Here is a 20,655-nt window from a genome sequence, read left to right on the forward strand (position 1 = left end):
TCACTGAATGAAATAATGAAGGGAGGGATGCCTGGATGGTTCAGTCTGCAAAGTGTCTGCCTTTGGCTTGGGTCCTGATCCTGGGGTCCTGGGATTGAGCCCCACATCAGCTCCTGGCTCAGTGGGGAGCCTGCTTCTTGCTCTGCCTGCCACTCCCTTTGCTTGTGCTCTGTCTCTCAAATAAATAAGTAAAATCTTAAACAAAACAAAACAAAACAAAAAACTAAAGGAGCTGAAAGCCTAAATAAATTGAAATGAAGGGTTTTTTTGTTTTTTTTTTTTTTTTTGGAATGAAGAATTTTTACAAGCAGTAATAATTATAAAAGTTTACCCCCACCTGCAGAGCAACTAAAAAATTAAAAAATTTAAATGGCATATTAACCCAATGGAATCCATGTCATATTGTCATTAAAAATATTAAATAATCGGGCGACTGGGTGGCTCAGTAGGTTAAGCCGCTGCCTTCGGCTCAGGTCATGATCTCAGAGTCCTGGGATCGAGTCCCACATCAGGCTCTTTGCTCAGCAAGGAGCCTGCTTCACCCTTTCTCTCTACCTGCCTCTCTACCTACCTATGATCTCTCTCTGTCAAATTAATAAATAAAATCTTTAAAAAATATATTAAATAATCACAGGGCAATATCATATTGTGTTAAAGGAAAAAAGCCTGACTACAAAATAAATACAATGTCTCTATCTCATATATAAGCGTACAGAAAATAGAACTGGAATTATATACACGAACATATTAAACTGTAGTAAACTGTGAGTAAAGAAGGTAATTTTTTTTTAGTGCACTGTTAAGCAGTTTCTATTTTTTCAGAAATGAGCAACATGTATTATTTATGTGATAAAATTTAAATTATAATAAGTTGAAAGTCTGAAGGGAATTTGAAGATAAAAATAATGTGAAGAGAAAACAATGGCAAAAAAAGGATAGTAGTGAATATTAGTATTAAGGGAGGTAGAAATAACTAAAAGGGAGATGACAAAGGGAAGCGAAATATTGTAAAGAGCTTAAGACTTTGATTGGAAAGCATGGATTTGGAACCCAGTTTTTTTATTACTTATCAAAACTTATGTAATTCTGGGTTATTGTGGGATCCAAATTTAAAATGAGATCATGTATAAGAAAACATTTATAAACCTCAAATTTTCTACAAAGATGACTTATTCCCAGGAGCAAATGAAAAAAGATGAGCACAAACCCTATAGAAATCTTTAGTGCTAGGATAAATTAAGATTACTTATTTCATTGCAGTTAGTGGGTTGAAAATATCAAAGGCAAAATCAATTAAGTACTATATTATCATTAATGATTTGTGGTTTCTTAATGCATACTGTAAAAGAGAACCTAAACTCTTAATTCACAATTAAATGCCTCTCTGGGCAGAACAATGGATGACCATAGACTTAAAAAGCATTAAAGTAATTTACAGATTTAGCAAAGTAGTCAAAAAATACATGCAGGGCAGCACCCGGGTGGTTCAGTGGGTTAAAGCCTCTGCCTTCAGCTCAGGTCATGATCCCAGAGTTCTGGGATGAGGTCCTGCATCGGACTCTCTGCTTGGCAGGGAGCCTGCTTCCCTCTGTCTCTCTCTGTGCCTGCCTCTCCGCCTACTTATGATCTCTGTCTGTTGACTTGGTTAAGCGTCCAACTCTTGGTTTTGGCTCAGGTTATAATTTCAGGGTAGTGAGATCAAGCCTTACATCTGACTAACTAGCTCAGCATAGTCTGCTTGAGAGTCTCTTCCCTCTGCCCCTCTCCCATTCATGCATGTGCTCTCTCTCTAAATAAATAAATAAAAATCTTTAAAAAAAAAATACATGCCATGAGACAGAATTATGTACAATGGTCTGGTGGTACCAAATTCTGGCCAGTCTTGAAGTACTTTTTTTTTTTTTTTTTAAATCACTATGCCTGGAATAGTACCTACCCTGGATGCTAAATAAATATAATACTTGAATAAGATGGTGAATCATATATAAGTTTGAAATTTATTCTGGAGACAGAAAGCAGTGGGTTTTTTTGTTTGTTTGTTTGTTTGTTTTTAAAAGATTTTATTTATTTGACAGAGATTACAAGTAGGCAGAGAGGTAGTCAGAGAGAAGAGGAAGCAGGCTCCCTGCTGAGCAGATAATCTGATGTGGGGCTTGATCCCGGGACCCTGGGATTATGACCCAAGCCGAAGGCAGAGGCTTTAACCCACTGAGCCACCCAGGCGCCCCAGAAAGCAGTGTTTTTTAAAGGTAGAAGTTATGTTTAAAAAAATAACCAGTAGCAGAGGATTAGTTGGAGCCAAGAAAGGGTGTGGGCAAGGAAGTCAATCTGAAGCACTAATCCAAAGGGGCAAATGGATTTCATCAAATGTTCCAGTGATAGTTGATAGTATCTGCTTGTGTTGAAAAAGATTGTAAAATTATGTTAAGTTTCAATAGGAAAGAATTTAGTGATCCACCCAGAGACCAGAGCCAGACTTCAGATAGTAAAGGTCTAAACCTTATAGTAGAAGCAGTGAGAACTGAAAATGGATTTAAAAGCTATTGATAGGATTGACTGAATTGATGACACAGATTTGGAGGATAGGGGAGTCAAAAATTAATGAAGTTTGTAACAGTGGTGAGTATCTCTAGAGGATCTGCCTTTTTATTTAGGAAAAGAGGCCATTTTTGTCTACTTCCAGCTACATCTCATTGACTGCCCTTAGATGGAAGGGAAGCTAAAAATTTGAGTATTTCATCTCCTAGTCTCAGTAGTAGACCAGGTAATAGAAATTTCAGTTGGAAGAGTTATGACTGAGCCAGCCTACAGTACCTACCGTATTCTGTAAGCCCCCCTTCTATCTGATGAACCACAGATTAACTCCGTTAAATGTCTGCTTTAGGCTCAGGTCCTAGGGTCCTGGGATTGAGCCCCCATTGGGCTCCCTGCTCAGTGGAGAGCCTGCTTCTCCCTCCCTGCCTATAGCTCCTCCTGCTTGTGCATTCTCTCTCTCTGTCAAATAAATGAATGAAATCTTTTTCTTTTAAGATTTTATTTATTTATTTTTTAAAGATTTTATTTATTTATTGTTTGACACAGCGAGAGAGGCAACACAAGCAAGGCGAGTGGGAGAGGAAGAAGCAGGCTTTTGCGGGGCTTGAGGCAGCCCAAAGGCAGACGTTTAAGGACTGAGCCATCCAGGCACCCCAAATGAATAAAATCTTTAAAAAAAAAAATGCATTTAATACACCTAGCCTACCAAACATCATAGCTTAGCCAAGTTTAATTTAAATATGCTCCGAACACTATAATTGTGCAACCTATAGTTGGGCAAATCATCTAACACAAAGCCTATTTTATAATAAAGTGTTAAATATATTATGAAATTTATTGAATACCATACTGAAAGTGAAAAACAGAATGGTTACATGGGTACAGAATGGTTTTAAGTGTATTTGTCATTTATCCTCGTGATCAAGTTGGCTGTGTGCTTAATCACTTGAGCCACTTTGAAAAATTGTTAAGTTGAACCATTATAAGTTGAAGACTGTAGCACTTTCCAAAGTTGCTGACTGTCCCTTCACCTGTGTATTTATTAATCTTGGTGAAGGGAGTGTACCTGGCACTTCTAGGATACATAGTTATAGGTGAGTAGAAAGTTGTTCATGAATAGTTCATGCCAGCACTCCTACAGAACAAACTGTTAAAACTGTGCCTGACTGTTTAAGCTAGGATGTTGAATTTATACATATATATATATGTATATGTTAATATGTAATATTACAAATATATATATTACATATATATACTTTAAAATCATTTCCTTCTCAGTCTAGGACTCAAAGAATTTTCTCCTGTATTCTTCATATTATTGTCAACATAAATTTGTAAAGTTTCAACTGTCTTGCTATATACATCTTGCTATACAAGTTTGATGTTATAATTCGCCTCCAGAAAATGCCGAAATCTGATTCTGTTATATGTTTAGAAAAAATGGTAAGTGTCGGAAATTGGGAATAAGAAAAATTGGCCTCTTTATGCAAAGTGAAACCTCTACAGATTAGGTGAGATCTATACAGATTTCCACGTAAGGCAGAAACAGTCTTTTCAGTTCAGTGAGTAGGGGCTGCTTTTGTTTGTTGAATGAGGCTCAGTTAAAAGTAATGAGTTAAGGGCATTTGAGTTATTTGAATTCTACCACATGCCCATTTCATTTCTTTGGTTCTGCTCTTTCTTGAACAATGCCTTAATCTTCACAGAAGGGTTCTGACAAGACTATGAATCCATCTAACTTTGTAATTTGGCAAACTATGGGCCCCAACTTTGAGGGTGTTTGGCTCTTTTAGCCCCATGGCTGCAAAGAATAAATTCTTTTGTTATTATCAGAGGAAGTCCTTAATTTTTGATTCCTACTTCAAGCTAAGAATTTAGAAATCTCATTTCGTCATTCTCTTTTAAGCTCTCCAGTGTTAGTATAAATAAAAATTCTACCCCACACTTTAGCCCAAAACTGCCTTCCATGGGTATATCATTATACCCATGGAAGTTAATCATTTTATATCATATATAGTTAATCATTTTATATCATATGTTTACTCTATGCACTGTGTTCCATAAACACCAGAAGGACTTCTTTTGGTACCAGCTAAATTTTTACTGGTTTCTCAGCCCTGGTTAGGACTAATCCAACTTGTTTCTATTTCCCTGAGGGTCTGTTATCTGCAACGGTTCTTGGAACTCGTTTCACAAGTCTTATTTACCAGCAAATACAACTAACTAACCAACTATATATACCTAATTTAAACAAAAGAAAGGTTTATAAAAATCCGGTGTCACAGAGTTCTATGAGACTGGGAGGCTAGCTAGCTAATAAGAATGTATACCTTGTGTTGCAGAGCTGGTCTGCATTGCAGAGGTAGTCCAACTAGCCTGCTAGTATTACAGAAGACAGCCACCATATCACCCCACTGATACGACACACTGACACTGGATGTCAGCCCTACAAGCCATGCATTCATGTCTCTATGAGAGTGTGTGTGTGTGTATGTGTGTGTGTGTGTGTGTGTGTGTGTGTGTGGTGGAGGAGGGGGACTAGGAAAGTAAATATTGGGTAGTTTTAGCTTCTATAGTGGGATGTAGGCTCTCTACTTCAGAAAGAGGAGATGTCCTAAACAGCTAAAACAAATAAAAAATGTCCATTGCATAAATCACTGACCTATGGAAGGTAATGGAATCAATTAGGAGAAAACACATTGCATTAAATTTAACATTTATGTTGGTTAGTTTTTGTGTTAGTCTGGGTTCTCCAAAAAGCAGATCCATAAAGACAAGAGACTTATGGAAGAAAACTAGTGGACATTTTCCAGCGGGAGAGAGAGAGCAAGAGCACTATCTGGAAAGGTAAGATGTAGAAAACTCAAAGGAAGCAATGAATCTGCAGTGAATAAAGATGAAGAAGTAGAAAGATTTTTATAAAATGACTATAAGAGGGAATGGGATCTCAGAACTAATCTTATTTACCGATGAAGAATTCAAAATAAGTTTAGGAAAGATTGGAAGAACCAGAAAAGGAGTGAAGAAGTCCTGGCACTTAGAGTCACTTCCTAATAGATTACTCCATTAAGTTTCTTTCCCATAGTAAACATCTAAAAGTTGCTGACAAAACCAGTAAAAAGCATAGCTGCACTGAGAATCCAAAAGTTAGCTTCAATAGTAAGAAGCAATGGAAAGGGAAAGCTGCAAATACATGCAGTTTGCTGAAAGTAAAATGCACTCAGTAAGAAGACATTTTTGGGGGGGGTCCCTGCTGGGCTTTATATTAGCATATAATGTATTGTTTAAGGGGTAGAGGTCTGTGAATCATCACCCTTACACAATTCATAGCACTCACCAAGAACATACCCTCCCCAATGTCCATTACCGAGCCACCCAATGGGCCACCCCCATCCCCTCCAGCAATCCTCAGTTTGTTTCCTGAGATTGAGAGTCTCTTATGGTTTGTCTCCCTCAGTGGTCCCATCTTGTTTCATTTTTCCCTCCCTTCCCCACTATACTGCCTGACACCACTCCCTCAAATTCCTCATGAGATCATATGATACTTGAAGAAGACTGATTTTTTTAAGGGTTTAATTTATTTAAGTAGTCTCTACTTCCAAATTGGGGCTCACACTCCTTACCTTGAGTTAAAGAGACACAGGCTCCTCTGACCCAGCCAGCCCCTGATTTTGATATTTGGAAGCAAAGGTGGTATTGAGGGGATTTATGGTTAACAACGTTGTGGAGGGGAAACATTATCTTCAGAGATACTTCTGGAATCAGATTCCAAAGGAGGAACTCGCAACCCAATTGTGATACTACTGAACCTTCAATAGAGATTGCATGGCAAGTGGTGGGTGAATTCAGAAACCTTTTAACAGAAATAGGAGAGAGGCCAGATTAAAAAAAACAATTTTTTTTTAAAGCGAGGATTGGGGGACACCTGGGTGGCTCAGTGGGTTAAAGCCTCGGCCTTCATGATCATGGCCTGGCATGATCCAGGTATCCTGGGATTAAGCCGCATGGGGCTCTCTGCTCAGCGAGGAACCTGCTTCCCTTTCTCTCTGCCTGCCTCCCTGCCTAGTGATCTCCTGTCAAAAAAATAAAGTCTTAAAAAAATAAATAAGTAAATAAATAAAAGCAAGGATTAGAACCTAACTGAAGAGGACTGCTAATACTGTCAGTGCAAGCAACCTTCAGCCTTCATTTGTCCCAAGGATAATTTCATATAACTCTGTAATGATCAATTCCCCAAGCCCCTAACTTGACTTGTTTCCTTTTTTTTTTTTAATGTTTCCTCTTGAGAAAACTGAGAGGACCCAGAGTCTTTATCATCCTGAGTTATAGAGATTTAAGACCGAATTTCTCCTCACGTTTAGGTAAAGGGATAAAATCTGGGCAACTGCTGGGAAAACCTGAGATTTGTCGCAAAAGACAGTATTTTCCTTTGGAGGGCGTGGAGCGCTGTGTTTAAGATTAAGGATGTAAAAGGCCCTAAACACTGTCTTTTGGTTCAGAAAGTCCCCACAGGGGTGAAAAACATCAGGAACAGGCGCCCGATCTTTTCAGGGTGCAGACTCTAGACCCGGAGGAGAAGGGGCGGGGCTGCGTGCCCTCTGCGTGCCCCGCCCCGCCCTCCCGCTTCAGGATCCCGCGGAAGGCGAGGCCTGAACGCGCTGTTACCACGTGACTCCTTCGCCTCCGGGGGCACCGACGCATGCGCGCCTGCTCTCGGCGAGGCGGCCCTATTCCTGTGGAGGCTGCTGTGGTGTCTGTGGGACGGAGACGGTGGAAGTGCCATCTTCGACTTGGTTGGCCCCGACTGCGGCTCATGGCATTGAGTGGCATCCGTCGTCAGGTTAGCTGGGGCAGGCGTTTTGGAATTGGCCGGGCGGAGTGGCGGGGGGGGGGGCGGTATTTCGTGGGGCAGGAAGGGGCCTGCCTTGTTTCAGGCCGCACTGGGGTTGCGGCCTCCCTCTCCCGCCCTGTTTGAGGCCCGGCCTGGCCTCGGCTCCCAGCTGTACATTCCTTTCTCCTTCCCACCTGTTGGGTGGGGCAGGGTGAGGTTTCTTTTCTTAGACCAAAGGTTTCTCTGACGAGTGCGCCTTATGAAGGGCGGGGAAATGCGGGCCTCCACCTTGGTTTAGGAAGCGTTTTGGGGGTAAGTCTGAAGCCCTAGCTTCCGCAAGGGCTGGAAACCAGTGTGCTGGGGTGACTGGAAGTGGAAGGGGCTCAATAGTAGCCGTCAGAGGATTGAGAGAATTCAAATTCTGTTAATGAAAGCTTGTAGGCGCCTTGGAGTGGCGCGTTTCGCGTTCCGACTACGCAAGCCATGCTGTTGGGACCCTGAGTCACAGCACCTCAAAGATCAGCCAGAGCTTTGGCAGCATAGGATAGAATCAGAAAAAAAAGACGCTAAGGATCCTAATAGGATCTTCTAAAGACACCTGTTTTAAAGTAATGCTTACCTTTTGTAATCAGAGACCGACACTAGGTAGTACTGCTTTTTATCTGTTATTGATGATTATAATACTGTATTATTTTATGCCGATTGAATTGTTTCGGTTCGATGCCCATGTTGCCTTATTTTTAAGGACTTGAGGTTATTTGGCAACTGATCCAGTATGTTCAGAAATACTTTAAACTTTTTTTACAGCTGGGAAGGTTGAACCTTAAGATAACACATTTTATACAGGGAAATACGAAGCTCATGTTGGAACTTAAGTGTTTTGGTTTCTCTGGGAGCTTAAGTAGATTGAAAAAAACAACTGTCAGTTACCCCCCCCTCCCCCCCTCCCATTTATAACCTCATTCTAGAGTTGCAAAAGTTGGAACTTTCCACTGTTGAGCTTCTGGTAGGTATAAAGTGAACGAAAGGAGTTGTGCTAAAAAACTCTAATTCGTAGATTATGAACTCTGGAATAATTAGGCATTGACTAAAGATGGCTAATTAGTGTCAGTATTTGGTAATATTTTTACTTGTTTACTTATAGTTGAATAAGAAGAAGAATTTTATTTTATTTTTTAAAGACTTTTTTTTTTTTTTTTTTTTTTTTTTTTAGATTTTATGTATTTATTTGGCAGAGCACAAGCAGGGGGAGCAGCAGAGAGAGAGAGAGAAGCAGAGTCCCCCTGAGCAGGAAGCCTGAGGGAGGGCTCAATCCCAGAACCCTGGGATCATGACCTGAGCCTACCGCAGACATTTAGCTGACTGAGCTGCGCAGGCACCCCCAAAAAAGAATTTTATAAATCAAATGATGAAAGGTGTGTGTACACATGTGTCTTAAAGAAAAAGAACAGGGGCGGCTGGCTGCCTCAGTCAGTAGAGCATGTGAGTCCTGATCAGTGTTCAAGCCCCACAGTGGGTGTAGAGATTATTTAAACATCATAAAGAGAAATAACAGAACCTTTTGTGGTACGTTAATAACTAATCTGCTTGAAACAGGATTTTGTATGTGTGTGAAAAATAGTCAAAGGAGAAAGAAAGTAGTTCCTGTCGAATGGTAATTTTTTTTTCCCCCCAAAGACTTAGAGGTGATGCAGTCATTTATGTAAATATATGTATACAAGGTTGAGTTTCTGGAAAATATTAAGTGTTTAATATGTGGAAAAATATAAAAGGTCAGTCTGTGGACATTCTACTTAGCCTTTGAAAATAGTTTCCCAAACAAGTGGTTATGGTAGTCTCTTCTTAACAATTTGTGTCTTCAGATTGGCTTATCTGAGGATGAGGAACAGAGTAACTTGTAGATTGGAAAGCTAGTTGATTTGCACTACTCAAACTGATTTTTTGGTCCTTAGTGATGACTTTAGATGTTTTTGTGTTTCTTTGTTTATGAAAAGAAAAATACATGGTATAATTTTGAGTGCCTAGAGAGAGTTAAGAGAGAAGATATTAAATTAGACTTCACATTTTTAATTAAGTATGGGTTAAATGATCCTTCAGAAGACCTTTTAAATTTTAAGATGGCATGCTGAATTTTTAGTGAAATGTTTAACGTTTGCTAACTAACTAACTAAACTAACTAAACTAAAAGTTGAATGTATGATGTAGAACTGTATTTTTTAGTGTATATGTAGTCACATTATAATTTATCATGTTTCCTTTCATGCTCGTGGACTTGGGCCTCTAATACGATTTTATAAGAAAGTGAAATGTAGAAGGGCATTGAGAAAAGGAAAGTTTGTTAGTCTAAGAGAATAGAGTAAGCCAGGGTTCGGACATGAAAAATATATTGAGCCCTGTAAAAAGCAATGAGGAGGAATACTGTAGGGTTAGTATATTTGAAAAGCTAAGTTGGAACCAGGTTGTCACTCACTTTTTCAACAGAGATTTAATGTGCTGTTACATACAGGACACTGTTTTAGGTTCTAGGAACACAGTAGTGAATAAAACCACGGCCTCTGTTCTGCTCATTTTAATATTACAGTAATATTAATTTATCTGTAGCAGTAGTATAGCAGTGTTTTTCAAGTTTTTTTACTGTGACCCATAGTAGGTTGTGCATGTAATATTGCATCCCAATAAACAGTAGTTGCATTCTGTGTGTATTTCAGCATGCCCTTAGTGTGTGCATGAACTCTGATATATTGTTTTCAATTCTGTATTTTTCCATTTAAAAAAATGAGAAGCTGATTGGAATCAGTCTGAAATTTGAAAAACATTACTCGAGAGGCCATATAAAATAGGGGCCCCCGGCTGGCTGAGTCAATAAAGCATGTGGCTCTTGATCTCTGGGTTGTTAGCGTCCCATGTTGAGTGTGGAGATTGCTAAAATAAACTTAAAAAAAGAGGGGAGATGATAATTACTGAAATTGTAGTAAAAGCACTGTGAATGAAGAGGATAGTTAATCTTTATGGCAGGGTATTTGTGATTATTTTGTGAATGAGGCGTAGAGAGGTTAAGTATCTTGCTCAGTGTTCCCTAATGAGTAACTGGGCCAGATCTTTTTTTTTTTTTTTCCCCTTAAGATTTTATTAATTTATTTGAGAGAGGAAGAGAGATAGTGACAGAGTGAGAGAGAGCACAAGCAGGGAGGAGAGGGAGAAGCAGGCTCCCGCTGAGAAGGGAGCCTGACACAGGGCTCAATCCCAGGACCCTGGGATCACCACCTGAGCCAAAGGCAAATGCTTAACTGATGAAACCACCTAGGCGCCCCTAGGCCAGATCTTTAATTCAATTCTATTGGACCCTAAAGCCCAAGTACTTTATTTATTTTTTTTTTAATTATGTTATTTATTTATTTGACAGAGCAAGAGAACGCAGGCAGGGAGAATAGTAGAGAGAGAGGGAGAAGCAGGCTCCCTGCTGAGGAGGAAGCCCTATTTGGGGCCATCCCAGGACCCTGGGATCATGACCTGAGCTGAAGGCAGATGCTTCACCATCTCAGCCACCCAGGGACCACTCCTAAAGCTCCAGTACTCTCATTTGGTTATGAAAGTAATATATTAGTTTTTATTCTGGGAGGACTGAGGACTCAGATACCGTTTATTTATTATTCAGTGAATTGAGTTTGTAGTACTGGGCCTCCTGGTATATTGTATTCCTGTGTATTGGTAGATCTGGGCCCGACTCACAAGAAATTTGTAGTCTAGGTGGAAAGATGATACCAAACGAGTACCACAAATGAGATTTGTGCTATGGAGAGAAAGAATTCTGTGGAGCATCATGGAGGGAACCTAGATAATTCGGAGTGTATGGGAAAACTTTCTAAGAAGTGGTATTTAAACTTCCCATGCAGAAGAATGAGTAGGCTTCAGCTAGGTTGAGGGTTCTAAGTGGGGGTGGGGTAGGGGATGGGAGAATATTCCAGATGGAAGAAACTGGGTACACTAAGGCCTTGAAGTGGAAAGGAGCTGCACTGGAAAACGAAACAAAACCAAACTTTAACAAAAGGAGAATTTCTTGGCTGCAGAAGTTGGTAGAGAATGGGGAGAGTTTTGGTGTTAGAATGAGTTTGAATCCTGTCTTTTTGCTTTACTAACTATATAACCTTAGACAAATTAATATTAGTTTTGTTTTTCCTATTCTTTAAAAATGGGTAAATGGCATTCATCAAAATACTTGTTCAATAAATGGTGTCTCAGGATTATGACAAGTAGCTAGTAATTGAAATCATAGCAGTATATGATGATATACTTTCATTCATTCATTCTTTCACAAATAAGTGTCTTCAGTGTGCCATGCAGCTCAGTATGCAGTAATTGAAGAGTGTGTGTGTGTGTGTATAGTCACAGCAAATGTCACAAAAGAATATACCCTTACTGTGTGCAAAGCAGTCTGATAAATTTATTTCCATTTTATTTTTCATTTGCAAAAGAGGAGAAAAAGCTGTCTGAAGCAGTCTACAGTTTGAAAAATACTGGTGTAGTGGGGGAGATACTGATTACTTAAACTACAGCAGTACTTCTGTGAATAAAAAGAAGGGGATGGTTAATTCTTATGTTAGGGTATTCTAAGTAAGTAAATTATTATGTTAGAGTATAATATTATGGATAAAAGAAAAAAAATAGAGGACAGTAAAGGGGATCAAGTACAGTAAAAGGGATCATGTACGTTGGGAGTGGGAGCAAGTTAAAATTTTAAATAGGATTACCCAGGTAGGTCTTACTGAGAAAGTACCCTACCTATCAACCTCCCTTCCTCCTCCCCCCCTCCTTTCTTCCTCCCTAGATTTATTTATTTGAGAGAAAGGGAGTGGGACTGGGCTTGGAAAGGGAGAGAATCTCAAGCACACTCCCTGCCAAGCACAGTGCCCCACACCAGGCTCAGTCTCAGGACTCCTAGATCTTGACCTGAGGTGAAATTAAGAGTCAGACGCCCTGAGAAGGTGACATATCAATAAAGGAGGAGTTAAGGAAGGCATCTGGGAGAAAATCCCTCTGGTAGAGGAAACAGCCAATTTAAGGCTCTAAAGCTGGAGAGTGTGGTCTGTTTTAGAGAAAACAATATGCCAGTGCAAATGGGGCTGAATTGGGTTAAGAGTAGGAGAAGATGAGGTCAAAAGATAAATGGTAGGAGGAAGACAGTGGGCCATTTCAAGGACATTGACTTTTATCCTGTGAGATAGAGCAGTGGAGTGGCATGGTTTGATTTGTGTTTTAGAAAGAATACTATCTGCTGTGCTGAAAATGGACTGGGGACAGGGAGGTAGGGTAGGTGCAGCAAAAAGGATGAAGCAGGAGACCTATGTAAGGTTATAGAAGACTGAAATAGTATTCTAGGTGAGAGTGGGTGGTTTGAATTAGAATTAGAAGATGTGGAATTCTGAGTACATATGAAAGTTTCCATAACGAAGTGGTTGGGTGCGAAAGAAGGAAAAGTCAGGGATGATTCCCAAGATTTTTGGCCTAAGCAACTGAAAGGAGGGATTTTCTGTTAGCAGATATGGGGAAGGCAGTGGATAGAGCAGGTTTTGTGGAAGAGATCAGAAGTTCACTTAGGGACATTTTGTAATTTGAAATGGCTCTGTATGTGTAGATGATAAAAGTAGCAGTTGAATATATGGATCTGGAGTCTGGAAAAAAAGGCTGGAGATAGCATTTGGGAGTTGGCATGTAATTAGTATTTGTATTTAAAACTGTGAGACTGCGGGCGCCTGGGTGGCTCAGTGGGTTAAGCCGCTGCCTTCGGCTCAGGCCATGATCTCAGGGTCCTGGGATCGAGGCCCGCATCGGGCTCTTTGCTCAGCGGGGAGCCTGCTTCCCTCTCTCTCTCTCTCTGTCTGCCTCTCTGTCTACTTGTGATCTCTCTCTGTCAAATAAATAAATAAAATCTTAAAAAACAAAAACAAAAACAAATAAAACTGTGAGACTGGGAGTTAATGGAGATAGAGAAGGAATAGATGAAAGAAAGATTGAGTGCCTCAGGACACTAGTACTTGGGAGGAAGCATGATTGTGAGGTAGAAAGAGGTGATGGTGTGACTCGGAAGACAAGTGAAAGAAATATATCAAAGGGAAGAACATTTTCAGCCCAAGGAGAGTGTTGATTGAGAAAAGAAGAGAGTTGAGTACAAAATGTTGGGTGCTAACAATTCTTACAGGATTGTTGAGAAGAAAAAAAATTCTTCAGAATGGTAGGGGGAAAGCTAGGTGAATGTGATGTGTCAGAAAAATCAGTAAAAAGAATCTTACAAGTAGAAAGTCATCATTACTGTTGGATGCTGTAAATAGTACATCAGGAAGTTGTGACCTTGACAAATTTTAGAGAGTGATGAAGAAACCAAATTGAAGAGTAAATGGAGGTTACAGAAGTAGAGGTAACAAGCTTGTACAACTTCATTGGCTTTGTCCTTAGAACAAAATCCAAATCCTTAACATAGCTTTTGATTGATATCCTTCATTTGTTTTTAAGCTAAGTTGTCATATGTATGTCATGAATTATTATATAGAAGAAGAAAAACATTTACACTTGAAGGCTGTTGGATTTAAGAACTGAAAGAAACTGATAAGGGGAGAGTAAAGATAATTTAAGAACCACTATTGAGATGGGTGGGAGAAATGATCAAATCATGAATTCAGGGTGTGACCTTTGCTAGGAACAGAGATCCTTTCTCCATTATGGCCAAGGGAAGGAAGAGGACCAATAATGATTTCAGCCACTATAGGAGTGCTGTAGAAGAGATACAAAACAAATACTTTGAGAATGGGAAAATACTAAATGAACAGGGTTGAGCATAATTGTAAACCTAATTTCAGTAAAATAAAAAATAATATAAAAACAAAATAACATCATGTAAACCCTAAAAGTCAAAGGACAGAAGAGAAAGTGTCAACATGAGAATTAAATGTTTTGGAAGAAACAGAGTAGATTTCACTGATGAACTTACGTTATCATTTTTTTGCATTCAGTTCTTCGCCTGCAGAGAGGGAAGTTAATAAGAAATAGAAGGATCTTCCCACAAAACTCCAGAAAGGCTCAGGAATTTCGGTTACCAAGTGCCTCTCATGATGAAAGTGCTGAGTAGGGCTAAAAATTCTAGGATTAGTTGAAAGTCTGGAGTAGTTTAGACCCTACTTTTTTTTTTTTTAAGACCCTCCATTTTTCTTTTCCATATAATATAGCCAGCAAAAAACTAGATGTTTATTATTTGAAAAGGGTGGAACCAGAGAAGGTTTGACATAGCTGGTGAGAGTTGAGACAGGGGTGAAGGGTATTGATGAAAATGGGAAATTGAATAAAAGTTTACATATTGAATGGTAAGATAACTAGCCTTGTTTTTTTTCTTTGCTCCTAGAATGCTTATTGTCTCTTCATATTTTTTTTTTAAGTTGAAGCATTCTTCTTTGGGAAAACTTAACACCAGGGAAATGATGTGAAGCACTGACTTTTAATGAGTTCCCCCTCAATAGAATGCCATCCTGCACTGAGGTTCAAGCTTTATCTAGCTTCTGATTTTGTGTGATGCATCACACTTCTTGAACAGCAGTTTGAAGATCTCTATTTGAGAGACCAAAACACACAGAAGAGACAGGTCTGAGAACAGAAGAAAATTCAAAATGATTTATAGAGAGATAGCAGGAGATATTGCACCACTGAAACAGAATAGGAGACTAAAATGGATTATTCAGAGTAAAAAAAAGGGAATTAAAATTTTGATTCATATATTAAAAACCTAGTAAAAGTGATCTCAGAGTAGAATGAGTCAAGGAAGATGGGGAAAAAATGTAGGAAAAGCTAAGAAAAGTAGAGTATCAGTCCAGGAGGTCCCAACAACTGAGTAATGTGAGTTCAACAAAGATAAAACCGAGGGAAGAAAATTATTACATAAATGATAAATATGGAATGTAAGAATTGAATGATGTAAATATTTAGATTAAAATAGGCCTTCTGAATGAATACCAGCAGAATGAGTAGAAAAGACTTAAGGCACATCATTTTGGAATTTCAGAACACTTGGATTAAATGCTGGCTACTGTGGAGAAAAAAAACATGTCTCATATAGAGGAGTTTTCTCAATAGCATTACCCTAGGGGCACCTGGGTGGCACAGTAGGTTAAGTGCCCAAATCTTGGCTTCATCTGAGGTTGTGATCTTGGGGTTGTGGGATTGAGCCCTGTGTTGGGCTCATGTTCAGGGTGGAGTCCGCTTGGGATTCCCTCCCTCCCTCCCTCTCCTGTCCCTCCCTTCTGCACTCCTGTGTACTCTCTCTCCAATGAATAAATTTAAAAAAAAAATAATAATAATAACAACACCCTGTATTAGGAAACAATGAAAAGATTCCTTCAAAACTTTTTATTTTTGTTTCAAAACTTTTTTTTTTTTTTTTTTAAGTAATCTGAATGCTTAACTTAGGACTTAAACTCACCACCACTCTGAGAACAAGAGTCTCAGGCTCCACCAACTGGGCCAGCCAGGTGCCTCCTCTTTAAAACTCTTATGCAATTATTTTCATTCTAGAATTTTATACCTAGACAATCTATCATTCAATTATGAGGATTTTAGCATTGAAAAGTCTTAATTTTTTCACTCCTCATATACTTTTTCAGAAGTTTATAGAAATGATTTTCTAAAAGAGGGAATAAATCAAGAATGAACAATAGTTTAGCTGTTGTAAATGAGATTCAGCCCAGGAAAGGAGTTAAAGGAATTCCTTGGGTCAAATAGAACAGACAAACTTAGACAAGGCAAACCAGTCTGGATTGCTGCAGAAGGTTATATTGTTTCAAACAGGATGTCTCCTAAAAGGAAAATGGACTTGATAGTATGAGTGTCCGTTGTTTTGTTTGTTTGTTTGTTTTTATTTTAGTAAACTATGCCACATGCTGTGCTCAAACTCATGACCCTGAGATCAAGAGTTGCATGCTTTACCAACTGAGCCAGCCAGGCACCCTGAGTGTTGGTTATTCCTGAAGGAATTTTATAAGAGCTCTTCAGGAGTTTGAGGTCAATGGTCAAAGAAAACCAAGCATATGAAAATAATGAAAGATTTAAAGAGGTAGAAGCAAGGAAATGTAATTAAATGTAATTATAGTATACATGATAGCTTGGGGAAAAAATGTTTACATAAGCATACTAATGTAAACCTGAATGTTGATTTAACTCCACACTGATTGCAATTGGATCATGTTTGTGAGAGGGAAGTTATAGGGGCATGTTTGGTATAATAGCTAAATTCTAATCTTACCTAATAGAGCAAAAAATGTCTAAAATTTAAAAACAACAAATAAGATAGACCTCCAGATAAACTCTGATGTCTGCTAATTTATGAAGAAAGGCAATAGCTTTTTTCCTCCTCTGAAAATTTTTTCAAAAAAATTTAAGTGTGTTGTGGAATTTTTTTGTCTTTTCCGTAGCTATTTTAAAGTATAACATCAGGATTGGAAAGTGCTTTTTGAGGAAACTGTTGTTTTCAGTGATACTTTGATTTGTGTGAATTTATAGACTTCCACATGCTTTTATCTCATCTGATGTTTCCAATAGCCCAATGCAAGTATTATTGGTCCCTAATTAGAAGTGAGGAAGAAAGTCTGACTAGGATCACATGCTCTTAAGCTAGAGGACTAGGGCTCACTCCCCTTACCCCCTGTTCATTTTAATATTTACCATACTATAACTTATGATGAAGGAAGGATTTGGATGGAAACCTGGATGGCTCAGTTGGTTAAGCATCTGCCTTCGGCTCAGGTCGTGATCCCAGGGTTCTGGCATGGAGCTCCCTATCAGGCTCCTGCTCATTGGGGAACCTACTTCTCCCTCTGCTCCCTGTTCATGCACTCTTTTGCTATCTCTGTCTCTCTCTCATATAAATAAAATCTTAAAAAGTATTTGGAAATTCTAATTCCTAGTCTTTTGTACTTTATATTTGCTAATTTAGTTATAATTTTTTAAAAAGATTTTGTTTATTTATTTGACAGACAAGAGATTCACAAGTAGGCAGAGAGGCGGGGGTCGGGGTGGAGCAGGCTCCCTGTTTAGCAGAGAGCCCAAGGCGGAGCTCGATTCCAGGACCCTGAGATCATGACCTGAGCTCGAGGCAGAGGCTTAACCCACTGAGCTGCCCAGGTACCCCCTAATTTAGTTATAATTAAACTCTTGTCTTACCTTTTTTTTTTTAATGATAAAAGCCATATAACATAAAATTTACCTTAACTATTTTTAAGTGTATCGTTCAGTAGTGTTAAATATATTCACATGGTTGTATATAGACTACCAGAAATTTTCATCTTACAAATCTGAAACTATATGCATTAAACAACTTCCCTTTTCTCCCTCACTCCATTCCCTGATAACTGCATTCTACTTTGTTTCTATGAATTTGGTTACTCTAGATACCTCATATAAGTAGAATCATGCAGTGTTTGTCTTTTTTTGAGACTGGCTTATTACTTCACTTAGCATAATGTCCTCAAGGTTCATCCATATAGAATATGACAGGACTTCTTTCATTTTAAAGGCTGAATAGGCGTGCCTGGATGGCTCAGTTGGGTAAGTATCAAGACTCTTGATATAGGCTCAGGGTTGAGAGATTGGGCCCTGCTTGAGCTCCCTGCTGGGCATGGAGCCTGTTTTTAAGAGTCTCTCTCTGCCCCTTCCTTCCTGCTCACTCTTGAACACCCTCTCTTTCTTTCTTTTCCCCTTATAAAAAAAAAACCCTAAAGGGTGAACAATATTTCAATGTATATACTACATTTTGTTTATTCATCTGTCAATGGACGTTTGAGTTGTTTCCTCTTTGGCTATTGTGGATAGTGCTGCTATGAATGTGGGTGTGCATGCAGCTGTTTGAGTCTCTGCTTTCAGTAATTTGGATATATACCAGGTGGGATTCTTCGGTCGTATATAGTTCTCTTTTTAATTTTTTCAGGAACCTCCATACTGTTTTCTGTAGCAGTTGAATCATTCTCTGTTTTTTTTTTTTTTTTTATAGTAGCTATCATAATGGGTGTTACGTGATACCTCGTTTTGATTTTGATTTGCATTTTATTGATTATTGGTGTTGAGCATGTGTTCATATGCTTGTTGGCTATTTGTATATCATCTTTGGAGATAAACTGTTGATGTCCTTTGCTCATTTTTAAATCAAGTTTTTTGTTTTGTTGTTGCTATTGCTGAGTTGTAGTTCTTTATATATCCTGGATAGTAATCCATAATTGGATATAAGATTTACAAATATTTCCTCCTATTCTGTTGTCTTTTCATTCTGTTTTGTTTTGTTTTTTTTTAAGATTTTATTTATTTATTTGTCAGAGAGAGTGAGCACAGGCAGACAGAATGGCAGGCAGAGGGAGAAGCAGGCTCCCTGCTGAGCAAGGAGCCAGATGTGGGACTTGATCCCAGGACACTGGGATCATGACCTGAGCCGAAGGCAGCTGCTTAACCAACTGAGCCACCCAGGCGTCCCTCATTCTGTAGATCTTTGATGCACAAAAGTTTTAAACTTTGATATAGTCCGTTTGTCTGTTTTTACTTTTGTTCCCTTTGTTTTTGATATTTCTGGGAAATCATGGCCAAGTACAATATCATGAAGATTTCCTCTGTGTTTTCTTCTAAAATTTTTTTATTTTTAGGTTTACATTCAGGCTTTTAATCCATTTTGAGTTAATTTTTGTATGTGGTATAAGGTAAAGCTCCAACTTCATTCTTTTGCATGTGAATATCCAGTTTTCCCAGCACATTTTTTAAAATTGATTGCCTTTTCTTTGTTGAATGATTTTGTACCCTTGTTGAAAATCATTTAACTATATATGCAAAAGTTTATTTCTGGGCTCTTTGTTCTTTTCTGTTCGTTTGTTTGTCTTTATGCTAAAACCACAGTTGTCTCCTTTTGATATTTTTGCCCCTTTGCTGTGTTATGTTGCTAATTGGAAGTTATTGGTTGTTGTTAAGAATGAAGTGGGACTAGTTAATTACCATGTTATAAAGAATATGTTGGAATAATTTATAAAAAAATAACTTTAGTGTATTCATTTGGCTCTGTGATTTTTGGCGTAATCAGAAAAATGATCTCCCTAAGGGTAAGGATGATGTTCTTTTTTTTTTTTTTTTTTTAAAGATTTTATTTATTTGACAGAGAGAGATCACAAGTAGGCAGAGAGAGAGAGAGAGGAGGAAGCAGGCTCCTCGCTAAGCAGAGAGCCCGATGTGGGACTCGATCCCAGGACCCTGAGATCATGACCTGAGCCGAAGGCAGCTGCTTAACCCACTGAGCCACCCAGGCGCCCCAAGGATGATGTTCTTAATTCTTTTTACAGCATTTTAATTACAGGGTGTGGAGTAATTGATAATCTCTGAAGATGCAGGGGTGTGGTAAATTTGCTGATTGCAGAAGAAGCCATTATGTTCCACTTAAATATTAGAATAGGGCTGATGGTAAATGACTCAGACTCTATCAACCAACACTTTCTTGTTGGTTTGTTTGACATTGGCTTTGAAATAAAAAGACATGAATCAGTGACTAATTTGCATATGGAGAATTAATCTTCAAATGTATCTTTTCTTTAAAGGAAGGGGAAGAAGAGAAAAAAAAAATTGAAAGCTTCTTTGCCTTTTTAGGGCCTCAAATGCCTCAAACATGGAAAAGCTAATGGGAAGGGAACTTATTTTTTCTCATAATCTAGTATTTTGGATTCTTTTTTACTATGTACCAAGTGGGTTTGCTTCTTGTATTATTTTTCGTCACATGTATCTATAGATTTACTTACATCATTTCTTTTCAGATTCCTCTGACTCTACCCTGCTTATTCTGCTGCTTACCCTTCCTCTTCCCCAATAGAAAACCTGGTCTCTCTTGTCTTCGAATCAGTTCTAATTTCTATCTGTTTTGTCGACTGTCAAGGATTTTTCTGTCAAGTGGGCTTTTCTCTGTTCTGGATAACTGTTCTTTCTATTGTCCTAAAACTTACAGTTTTTCAAAGTTAAGACCCAGTTTTTTATTTCATGAAGCCCTTCTAGATGGCTGTAATTTTCAGTTGATTTCTGTAAACTTTCACTTTGTTTCATTTAAAATTCTCTGTTTTGGGGGCACCTGGGTGGCTCAGTGGGTTAAGCTGCTGCCATCAGCTCAGGTCATGATCTCAGGGTCCTGGGATCGAGTCTCACATCGGGCTCTCTGCTCAGCAGGGAGCGTGCTTCCTCCTCTCTCTCTGCCTGCCTCTCTGCCTACTTGTGATCTCTCTCTGTCAAATAAATAAAAT

The 20,655-nt window shown here is 38.7% G+C and overlaps 1 protein-coding gene across 1 annotated transcript in view; it reads left to right on the top strand.

Annotated features, from left to right (window-relative positions):
• Positions 1–7,225: 7,225 nt before the first annotated feature.
• PRPF39 (pre-mRNA processing factor 39) overlaps positions 7,226–20,655 on the top strand; it is a 38,676-nt gene continuing 25,246 nt past the window's right edge. Inside the window, exon 1 of the mRNA XM_059373133.1 lies at positions 7,226–7,375. The gene's annotated coding sequence lies outside the window, so the exon portion shown is untranslated. The remainder of the gene's footprint in view (positions 7,376–20,655) is intronic.

The sequence above is a fragment of the Mustela nigripes genome, chromosome 13 (assembly GCF_022355385.1).
Source record: "Mustela nigripes isolate SB6536 chromosome 13, MUSNIG.SB6536, whole genome shotgun sequence".
In the NCBI taxonomy this organism is placed as follows: domain Eukaryota; kingdom Metazoa; phylum Chordata; class Mammalia; order Carnivora; family Mustelidae; genus Mustela; species Mustela nigripes.